This window comes from Notolabrus celidotus, chromosome 8 (assembly GCF_009762535.1).
Source record: "Notolabrus celidotus isolate fNotCel1 chromosome 8, fNotCel1.pri, whole genome shotgun sequence".
In the NCBI taxonomy this organism is placed as follows: domain Eukaryota; kingdom Metazoa; phylum Chordata; class Actinopteri; order Labriformes; family Labridae; genus Notolabrus; species Notolabrus celidotus.
Window position 1 is genome coordinate 21,590,824 of NC_048279.1, and position 12,091 is coordinate 21,602,914.

At 39.4% G+C, this 12,091-nt stretch overlaps 1 long non-coding RNA gene across 1 annotated transcript; it reads right to left on the bottom strand.

The window, feature by feature from the left end:
- Window positions 1-3,493: 3,493 nt before the first annotated feature.
- On the bottom strand, window positions 3,494-11,087 carry LOC117816860. Its single transcript, XR_004632037.1, has 2 exons — window positions 7,448-11,087; window positions 3,494-7,262 (listed from the first exon to the last, which is right to left on the bottom strand). It is a non-coding gene; the product is annotated as an uncharacterized LOC117816860 (long non-coding RNA).
- Between the last annotated feature and the right edge of the window lie 1,004 nt (window positions 11,088-12,091).

A 12,091-nucleotide genomic window follows, 5' to 3' on the forward strand; every position in this document is an offset into this window, starting at 1 on the left:
TGGGCTACATGTTTTTATGTATGAAAGGTGCTATATAAATAAAGTTGAGTTGAGTTGAGTGTTATTTTATGTCCCTAGCAATGGTAAAAATGCCCCTCCAAAAAAAAAAGGAAAAAAAATATTCATTTCAATGTACTTTTATCTTGCAATAAGCAAAAAAAAATCTGCCAATAGAACAAGTGAGATATAATGTCTTCTCATAGTTAGCTGGATATACTAATATTCAGTCATGTTGTTTTTTAGGATAAGCCATGCTCTAAAGTAGGTGTTTCATTGTGTGCATATAGTTTGAGGATGTATATTTTTATCTGATTTAGAAGAAACAGTGCCTGAAAACAGTAACCCACCCTTAAAAACGCAACTTTTCTTTCTTTCTTTCTTTCTTTCTTTCTTTCTTTCTTTCTTTCTTTCTTTCTTTCTTTCTTTTATCAATGGAGCTGCTTTCTGATAGATTCTCCAATAAAATACATTTACTTAAATCAAGTAAAGTGTTTGTCTTAAATCAAGATTATCTGGCTTCTACAAATAAGATCGCAGCTTGAAAAATGTATGAAATGTAAAATAAACCTTGTTTCCTCTAAATTACAACTCAAAAAAAGATCATTTCAAGATTGTTTGACTTAACAAGATATTTAAGATGCACTGTCTTAATACAAGTCCCTCTATCTTGCTCAAATGTTACTTGTTAAATAAATGTATCTTAAATTAAGTGGGATAAGACATTTTGACTGAAAATAAGACAATTTCACTTGGTAAGATTTTGAGTTTTTGCACTGTGCAGAGCCACAGACTGTTAGAGCAGTCATGCCACTCACTTTAATCAAATCAAAATGGAGTCATATGATATCCTGATTATTGTGAATTATTGTTTAGGGAGATTCTTTTAAGGTAATTTTAGCTCTTGGCTGAAGAAGACCTTTCTGGTGTAGGTTTAACACAGTAGAAATTGTGAAAATGTGTAATAGCTCCAGGTTATGTACTATAGATGGATAAAATAAACCAACAGAAACTGAAATGGTCAGTTCTTGGGACAGGAATAAGTTTAAAGGGAAAGAACAGGACCACATAGCTGTAAAACAGAAATAATCAGAATCAGAAAGACTTTACAAATCCAGGGCAAAATTTCAAAAACCTATCTCAACCTCACCAAGCCATTCCTGTTGTCATTCAAATGTGTTGGGGACTAACTCTGGCATACCTCTTTTTTTTTAACATGTACCCCCAAAATGTTAAAATGCAATAAAGCAAACTAAGGCCCTATATAGAGAAGTAAAAGACAATCCTGTTGATCAATATGGTGTGCCAGGTACCTTCACCTGCATCAACAAACTTCTTATGGCTGCAACAGCAACTCTACCTTGCCATAGACCTTGGGATTTGTTTGTTTTAGAGATGCAATTGCAACCTGCAACTTTACATTCCCTAGTCATATTTGCAGAATGCAGATTTAGTACAATTATGAACAATAGTGCTGTATTTCTCATTGGTTCATTCTAATTTTCCAGTGTTTGTGTTAATCTTATGACTGAATGTGTACCTTTTACACTTAATACTTCTTAAGTGTGATGTTAAACTATTGTGGTGATATTACATGGCCATGCATTTTGTTTCACAGGTTCATTATGACAGATATGTGTATACAAAGTTGTTTGCTCTGAAATGGCTCATTTCTCTGTCTTTTATTTAAATCTCTGACACTAAGGTTGCTTTACTGGACTTATGTGGTTTTGATACTTGGTTAAATTCAATGAATCCACACAAGTTGCAAAAGAAACCTGGATAGTAATTGAAAAACATAATGAATCCATGTTCTTCTATTCAGGTGTACTGCAGTTTGTAAAGTTGATGTGTTAACTTCTTATCTCTTACAATGTATGAGACGTTCTCAAAAGTCATTGGTCACAGCTTAACTTTGCTTTTTCCCACCGATTACTCACCAATTGCTTTATATTCATATTCTACAGATTTTTGATTGAAATTGTGTTACATGTTGTTTGTGATAGGAAAATATCACACTGTAAACAGGCTTGACTGCTGAAGCAAATGGTCTTTATTAAATGCTGATAGATTTAAAAAGTCAGATTCAGAAATTCCATTCATGTAACTGACCTGTAGCGCAACATTGCAACAAAAATTCAGGCACATCCTGTCTGGAAACAATGCAGATAAACTAGTCCATGCATTTGTTACTTCAAGATTGTATTGCATTTCCCCATCATCAGGCTGTCCAGGACTATGGAAAGACAGCACATCTCTCCTGTATTAGCTTCTCTTTAAAAACTCTAAATTAGAATTAAAATCCTTCCACTGACCTTTGTAGCTCTTAATGGTCAAGCACCATCATATCAAGACCTTATAGTCCCTGTTATACCTTGATCCTAGTATGCAGGTCTGATGTGATACATAAAGTCTTTAAAAGAGTATGGGAGGAAGTGCCTTCAGTTACCAAATTATCAAACCCTTTGCCTTTCAAATCATCTGTCAGTCAAGGTCTGGGAAGCAGACATCCCCTCTTCTTTAAGGAGAAGACTTAATACTTTTCACATAAATTAAGCTTCAAGTTTGGGTTGGCTCGGACTTGCTGTTATGGGCCTAGACTCGTACAAGAACTGGCACACCGATTTCATGTCTCTCCCATCTCTCTGTATGCAATGAAATTGCTAACCATACATTTTGCTGGATTGTCCCTCCTTTGAGTAACAGTTGCTGCCAATGGCCTGCCTGACTCAGACGTCTCATTTTAACTATCATTATGACAATTGTTTATCAGCCATGCCCATTTTAGCATCATTATAGTTGTTAATGTCTAAGGGGATGAATGTACATTCTATGGGAATTTAATGAGTGGAGAGGGGACATGCTATTTCTGTAAGTGTCATTTCATATGAACTAATAATTGACATGTTGGCAAATATATAAAACTTGAATTAAAAGAGTATTACGCTAATTTTCAGGCTTTATATTGTCCTGATAGCTATGTAGTTAGCTTTACATGATTTACAGCTCAAATATTCTTTCCTCATTTCATTCTCTGCCTGAACAATTTCATTTAATCTACCGTCTCTATAGAGAGCAGGGAATAACATGCAGGGAAAGGGTCTGCAGACTGGAGTCAAACCTGGGTAGCTGAATTTTGAAATTTACCACTAGGCCAAACCAGCATATTGTATTGTTACCAAACTTGTATCAGATTGGCTAAAGAACAAATAGAAAACTTAAAATTATTCTCCAGACATTTGTGAACTATTATACAAATAATTTCTGGTTATGTTGTTCTAGACATAAAGTTAAGTCATCAAGTGATCAGTCATACATGGTATTTATTGGATAGTCACTTTATAGTATTTAGATCTTGCTAACTAAAGACTACTTATAAGCATCCTAACTTAAGATATGTCTACCATCTCCCATCTATGTGAAAAGTCATAGGTCAGGTGTATAGAACCTAAAAAACAGGCAGGTTTGTGGTGACAAATAAAAATCCAGAGATGAATTTCAAAAGGACAATGTTTAATACATTGATTTCACTTAAAACATTGATTAAGTTGAAATCACATTGGTACATAGATATATACAAAAATATTGCTGACAGAAGTTCTGTTTGGACGAAGTTACAATGTGTAATTAATACAGTGTATGCTAGTTCAGATTACAGGCTCCTACTAAAAAATACATGAGCCAAAGTGAACCTGACTTAAATATCGTGACCACTAACTTCCTGTAGCTCCAGAGTTTCAATTGTTGGACTAAGCGGTTGGAAAAGTGCCAGGTCTAATTGTTCTCCAAATTATCAAGAAAATGAGTTTTCAGTTCACCCGAACAGCAGACATCGCTAAAGCAAGACACCGCAGGGAATTGAACCCCGTCAAGACAGAAGTCAGGAGTGCCACCACCGGAGTCTTTTGCTTTTTGTTGTTGCTGTAAGAGGGCAAAAGCAAAACCTGGAGGAACAAGACCAGAGGTTTGTTCCTCCAGGAAAAGAAAACCCATTACACCTGGCTGCTACATTATTTTGTCACCGCATGAGGATTTCTCTTGGTCACGAGCCTGAAACTAGAAGAGAGACAACTGGTTTCCCCAATCCCCAGCATCCCCCAACAACACGGTAGGTTTGACTGATGAGATCCAATCCTGTTATCCATATTTACACAAAGCCAAGATGCCAGAATCCCTGGTGAAACCCAAAAGCTGTTTTCCTTTTGCAATTCAGCAGGACGTGCACGTCAAAAAGACTGAAGGCTTGTTCACCGAGGTTACAGCTGAAATGGAAAGACACAAAGACAATTTAAGCCTCCCCAACCCCACCCCCCTCCCACATCAACCCACACTTTATATCAAAAGTTGAACATGACAAGTTTAGTTAACATGGATAGTGTTTACCGCGACTGCCAAAGCAGCATTCACCACAACTATTCATCCTCGGTGATGCGCGATTCTTCATAGTTTAAGATTTTACCCCAAAAGGTGGCTGTACCAACCGATCCGTGACTCCCTGCAGAGCACTATGTCGCCAGGCTCAGTATTAAGTTAAGCTGAACAATAAATCTGAAAGGAAGAGAGAAGAGTGTTGCCCCACCCCAAAAACCCCAACCAAATACTGCAATGTTTGACGACAACTTTGTGATTATGTTGCGTTCCAAGAATAAAATGTTATGCAGAGCTGATGTGCATGCAAATATGTGAGTTACACATTAAAGCCATGATATGTTAAAGAAAAAAATCAAGGGGAACCATTACTTAACTCAGCACCCATGAGACTGACGTGATGCAGTATTAGCGAAACAAGCTTGCAGCTCTTGATCTCAACGTGAGTGGATTCTCAGTGTTCCATCACAGGTAAGGCCGTCCCAGATGAAAATTTAAGATTACTTTAGGGTTAATTTGACCTGAGAAACCAAAGGGGAAAGAAAAAGGCACACACAAACACACAGAGAGCGGGGCTTCTGCGAAGGATGTTGGAGGGGGTTCAGATTTAAGCTCAAGCGCACAGGGGAGGGTTGGTACTTCATTCAGGAGCCACACTCATATTGGCCGACAGCTTCCACAGATGGCTTTGCATTCAGAGGCAGGTGAGATCGGAGCGGACAGACGAAAATGATCTGAAACAAAGAGTGATCTACACAACACACCCACCACACAATACTCAAAGATTCGAGTTCTACTCATCTTATGGTTTAAGATGCAAAGCAAAAAAGGGCCCCGTGGCCAAAGAGGAATATGCAAGTAAAGCATTAATACTCATGATTTGAGGTTAACATAAAGCCAGTTCCAAGATGTCATTTTGTCAACTACATTGCAGAAGTCAATTTTGACAAGTTAAACCAACATCTTACTATACACTCCAGGTCAGAGGCCTTGGACTCGCTTGTCCTTCAACCAGTCTTGCACTCTGATTTCTGTAAAGAGAAGTATAGGGATACGCCCAAACAAAAACGAATGCAGAGAATAAACTAAGGCAACACATTTGCGCTGCATTTCACAACCAGATTAAAAGCTATACAATGCACAGCTTTCCTCAGCTGCCTTCACTTTGAGAACGTCGCACAGTTGCGCGATAGCAAAATCATTTTTTACAAACTGCCACATGCACAGTTGCGCAAGGGCTAGCAGCTGAGGGCTAAGTGTTCCAATGTGTAAACACATCAAAAACAACCTGACTCCACATGTTCAAACTGCATGTTGATTGATTGAAGGGGCAAGATGATTCCTGTGTTGTCCTAGGTAGACTGCATTCTTCCTTTGGACTGTTCTGAAAGATCAAAGAGGCAGAAAAGAGACACCCCTATACCCCCCACAGGATCGTAGAACTGACTATTGTTATCCTTACCCAAATGCTTTACTGCAGATAATGTCAGAATCAATGAAGCTCCATCAAATCTTCCCGTTATCACAAGACTCTTGTTAAGAAAGCACAGCAGTGCTACTTCAACAATCAAGTTCAGCAAGTTGCTGTCATTTAAAAAAAAAAAAATGAGGGCAGTTTTGCCCATTCAAGATTTAAGTAACCCATCATGGGCTGAAAACGTTCTGCTTTCCAACAGCTATATTTGATGGATTCAACTTATCTGCCTTCAATTCTTCCACTTTGAAAAGGTGGTCATTCGAGCCCAGGTCACATCCGTGCTCTACAAAGCTCCAAGCTTTAGTCACACCTGAAAAAGCACAAGAAAAGCTCCCCCACACAAGCCCCCCCAAGAAGAACAAATGCATACCAGAACTGTATTCAATCACGACAAGCTATGCATTTATTATGCAATAACAAATCCTTTACAGATAGTTTACTCATTGTATTGTTAATACAAGGCACAGTAACTAATTGCAAAGGAATTTCAATGGAGGCATTTTAGCCAGACAATGAATGTTAAGGAGAAGTGACACATTTAGTGACCTTACGTGATGCTCTATGCGCAAGGAAACTTGAACATACAATGAGTTAGGATTTCCTGATGGTCTTGGGTATTGGAAAGCGCACAGGACACAGCACACTGAAAAATGCAAAGGAAAATACCTCCCCACAATACCCCTAAAAGCAGTACACAACTACAGGACAATAATGGAATTTCAAAATACCCTTACAAAAGGACACTGTGCGACTATGAAGAATACATTTTGTAAAAGTTATTCTATTTTCAGGACCTTTTTTTTTTTAAATACCGCAAGTATGAACGCGAGGGGTTCCATCCTTACGACTGCAGACGTGGAGGTAGATTTTTCAAAGGGGAGGTCGTGTAACTTAATCTGTAAGAGTCACAAATACACAACCCACTCCAAACCCAACAAAGCAACATCAACCTTTACCAATACCAAATTACAATGATTTCTAGTAAAGAGACTTGTTACCACACTCCCTTGGAAAACAGAGCTTCTTGCTACATCAGGAGACTAGTTTCGAGGTTGCTATCCTGAGAGGCAAAGTGTCCACTTGAATCTTGAAGGGTGCACCTGGGTGTTGCCTATTCAAGCCATTTTGGGTTGGGTTACACGAAGCTGTAAATTCTGGGAAGAGACTGATTAACGCCCCACAACCCACCCTCCCATTACCCAAAATATGTGCAAACCCCATTTCAACATGGTCTTAAGTGTTCATACAAAAGACAATCAAATGGACCTAAGAGATACAAAATACCTTCCTACATCTCTTTAAACGCAGTGGACAGACATGATCCAGATCCATAGCATAATCGACAATAAGATGTGCTCAACTTGTACCGAGGGGCTAGCACGGGGGGACTCTTTCGATGATCAGCTTTAGAGGGCCAGGCCTGTGAAAAAAAAGAACTCGAAACACGTTTTAAATGCCCCCTCCCCTCCCCTTGACCCACAAATACTTAATTTCCCTCTTTTGAAACTGTTTAAATACACTTCATATAACTAACAAAATAAGACTTTACACTGGTAAATGTACCGGATAGTTACACCCACATGTACATTACATGCATTCACTCACTGCTTAGATAAAGAGGTAGATGTAGCTGATCTGTACCACTGACGAGCAGATGAAGCACCGAAGGGTTGCTGTACACACTCAATCGGCTGCACGGGAGACCATCCACTCTCACACTCCAATGCTGAAACTTCCTCGGGAAGACCTATCGAACAACAAGAGGACTGCCTCTCCCTTCGGCTGGGGGGGGGAACTACTTCGTACTGCAGGGGGCAGAAGTCCGAAAGGATGTTCCTCGTCAGCACACTACCAAGGCATTCATCACAGCCGAAACCACCACACTCATGTCATCGCACAACGGGAGAGGGAACCACGGTACAAAACGCTTTACACGGCTTGCCTGAAAAGAGGAAGAGAGAGCTGTGCAAGAAATTGTGTTCTAAACAGTTTCTAAAATGAACTTAAAATATGCAATACCTTAAATGTTACAGGAGGTACCTCAACCCAATATACAAACCAACTCCTGCTATAAACTTGCGTAGCTAGAAGACACTTGCGCTCCCTGTCCCACCCCTCATCACTGGCTGGCTGGCTGGCCTGCTCAGGAGCTGCTGCTGCGACTGCGTTGGCCTCTCTGTGCCGCTACCCTGCCCTGCGCCTCTGGCTCCCTCTGGTGTACACTCGAAGACAGCTGCTGCTTCCTGCTCCCTCGGGCTCACTCTGCTTTTCCCTTCCATGCCCCCTGGTCCTGTCCTGCCTGGCTCCACACTCTGGTGGCCCACGCCCTCTGGTCCTGTCCTGCCTGGCTCCACTGGTGCTCCCTGTGTTCCTCGGCCTCACTCCGCGCTGGTCCTGCGATCCTCCTCTCATAACTAAGTCCATTCTTCCCCTTGACAACTCAGTCCATTTATCCCCCGAAGAAATGAAAGAAAAAAAAAAATCTTCCGTCTTCTCTAAGCAATAAAAGTGACAACTTAAAAAAGAAAAAAAAACAACTTGTGGTTTTTCTCTTTGCCTGCGATTCCTTGAGCTAACATAAGAGCAGCACTGGAATGATCTGCTTTTTTTTTTTTTTTTTTTTCCTTCTTGAGGTTTCAAATTTTCCTCTTGGTATAATCAAATGAAATCACTGGAACTTAACAAAATTGATCGCAAAAAAAGAAATAAAATCACTTGAGTGCATCTCAAGGAGTTAAAAAAAGGCGTAATTGCCTCTAAAGCCTCTTGCAAACAGTGGCATGGATTCAAGAAGACTGAGGTCAGAGCCTCATTCACAAAACTGATTGTCTTGAAAGCATCTTTGGTATTAATACACAATCTAAACTCTCTTCTTAGACAAGTCATTATTTTCAGATTTCTTGAAAGGACTCAATTTTAAACATGACTGACCTCTCTGACTTTTGTCTGTTTAATCTAAGAGTGGTGAAAGGCCACGTCATATGTTGCTGATGAAGATATAATCTAGCCTGAAAGACGTTTGAGATCTCTCGTCTTAGGCCTACTTTATATATGCGTGCCTGGTTTTATTGCTTTTGCTAAATCATAATTGAGTAAACAATTTACTCTTTAGAACCTTTGCGAGTTCTTTGGCTTAAGATCTGCTGTTAACATCGCAGCTTTCTTCTAATCTTGCTTTAAGGTTAATTTACATTGAACATTTGTCTTGAGCAGTTCACACTGCCTTGTCAATAATACATGTAGTAAGTATTTGCTCTTTATAATTTTGACAAGTACAATTGGCTTTAGTACTTCGGTTTCTTTTGTCAGCTTACTTGAAAGCTAATTTACATTGAAAGCTAGTCACGGTATAATCGACTGCCTTAATAATGCATTGAATTGATTTGATCTCGATAACTTCAGTTCCCTTCTTTACTTTCCTGCTTCCTCTGTTCAAAGCCTGCTTTAAAGGCTACTTTATCTCGACTTTAGCCTTGAGCTAAACAGCGCGTTTTTGATCAGCCTTGTCAATTATAGGCATTTTTATTAACTCAAGAGCACGACTGTATTAGAGCCTTTCCGTCAAAGTAGAGACTAGATACTTGCGTTCGCTCAGCGCAGGCACAGCTCTGGAGACGACCGCTCCCCTTTCGACACCTACGTCACGCTTTTTTTTTTCAAACCAACCAATGGGAACTATTTACAGACTGCTACGTCACGGATCCCGTCTTGGGCCAACTAGTGCTGAAACAAAAGTAGGAAGAACCGAAACCTATTTTATCTACTGCTGCTATGTCCACTGACTGTGTCGAGAACATGAAATACGTCTGTTGAGACATGATGAAGCTATTTCGACACTGCTGGGAAGTTAACAAGACTAAAACAGAACTGAACGTCCTATGTTATTGCTGTGGCGTAAGCCTAAATTTGGCTCGCTCTGCCTGGTGTTAAGTCGATGGCATATAACCGTCGGCAAATAAAGTAAAGGGCTGTTTTCACTGACATATGCCAAGTGAAAATCAAGTCGTAAAAAACAGGTTGAAAATATTAAAGGTATCGTTCTAGTAGACACTGAATGAACGTTACGCTGAGTATTCGATGTCAAGGCCTTTCGAAGTAGAGACTTGGCCTGACGCTTTGTTCCGGTTTAAAACACACCGTTACTAATGATAACGAGCTGGATATAGTGCTAAAAACGATGGTTAAGATTAAATTTCGACGATAAATAGGTCAAAAAACAAGATTGGTTTAACCTGCTGCGCCCATATGACCGACGAAAGCGCGTTCTTCTCGAGTGAGTTGAAATGGCGTCTCAGGCGGTATTTATACTGTGTGGGGGATTCGTCAACAGCAAAGGGGTTATTCATCCGACGAAAAAACTAGTCCGACTTTATCAAATAAAACACGTTTAAAATGGTTATATGCTCTTACAGATTACATATGCGACCTGTATTTAACACATATTTGAAGAATGAATCAGTGTGGGGTAATACAATTGCATTATAAGTCACTTTTGGACACATTGCTTAGTCATGATGCAAGGTTCATCTTCATACAAGCTTAGACAAACATGTATTGATACCGTGATACCGCGTTCATGTCGTTTGAGTGCTTATCTTTTTGGTAATATGTAAAAACACAGCACTTGGTTATTTATAACGAACAAGTTAGGATTTCATGCTCCACGTTCACTGCAGGGACAGCTGACGTCACGGGATGGCTACGCGGATGAATATTTTTTGTTAGTGATGCGGTCCGAAGAACCGGATCAAACTGGAATTTGCTCGAAAAGCTGGATCTACGTCCCCCTTTACTGCAATGATATGCTGTTTCTAACAACTGAACAATAGAAAAACAGCCAACTCATCTTCTACAACTCGGATGGCATGTTTCCAATAACGTATTTTCTTTATATACGAGTGCCATGAACGCTGCTGGTGCTTGTGGTGCGTTTTTTTTTTAAACAAATGTATCGTGGTATCACATAGACACCCATTGTACAGGCGTCAGGGCCTCTATAGTCAAATTTGACACTTGTGATACGCTGTACTGCTACAAGGTTATCTTTGGGTGATAGTGAACGTGACAAAACTATAAATATTCAGAAACATACACTGCAAGGCTCTGTGTGACAGGATGGAAAATTCCAAACGCTAAAACGCCATAGGTGCAGTTGCCCTTTCTCAACAGCAGAGGGTGCTGTGACAAGTAGAACCTAAATCCACCTCCCCCTGGTGTTTATCTGCTTAACTGGGTTTCAGCATTGATCATAATACTCAGGACAAGTCTGGGCAACCTCCCTTACATAACTTTTAAATTATAGCTCTCTACTATTGATCAGCATCATCCTGATGTAGGGCGTTGTCCCTTTGAATGAGTTTCACCCCCTCCCTTCCTCAATGAATTGATCCTTTCATGGATGGCTGACAGGATGCTGTTTGTGCCCCACAGATACAGGAGTAATCCCTTTCATTTGATAAAGATGCCACACCACAGGCTTTTATGTGTTGTATAGACCAATCAAGATCTGTGTGATTCTTGTCATCCAAAGTTATAAGGAAAACTCAATTTGAATTAAGTGACTTATGTAAGAACTAAGACTGAAGTATTCAAATGTAAAGATAATTGGGAAGTTTTGGAAGCTGCATCTGTTGTGAATTTTTGTTATCTAAACCAGTGGTTCTCAAAGTGGGGTCCTGGGACCCCTGGGGGTCCGTGTACCATAGCGTGGGGGTCCATGAAATAATTAAAATACATTTCTAATAAATTATAAAATTGTGCTGTGTCATTGAAAACAGCATATATACCATTGTTAGGATATGTGAGTCTTGCTACTGTTCATTTTATGAAAGCTTTTAAGATCAATTACTTGAAAAGTATAAATGCTGTCATGTTGAGTCCACAAGGAATGCAATGACCCTCAGTTTTAAAGTATACAAGTGGTATTTACATGATTCAAATTTATGTGTGATCTGTTTATCACGATGGAACAGGTCTGAAGTATTTAGATTAATAAGTTTTACAATACAAATAGTTCCAAGGGCATCTAAGAGTGCAAATGATATTAAGCATGTGCTTAATCTATGTTACAATTATACGGAAGAGGATTAGGGCCCCAGAAAAAAAAAAAAAAATTATGGTCAAAATGTTTTTTTAATGATTATTCTGAGAAAAAAGTCAGAATTCTGAGAAAAAAGTCAGAATTCTGACTATAATATCAGCATTCTGACTTTTTTCTCAGAATAATGATTAAAACAAGAAAAATTTGAC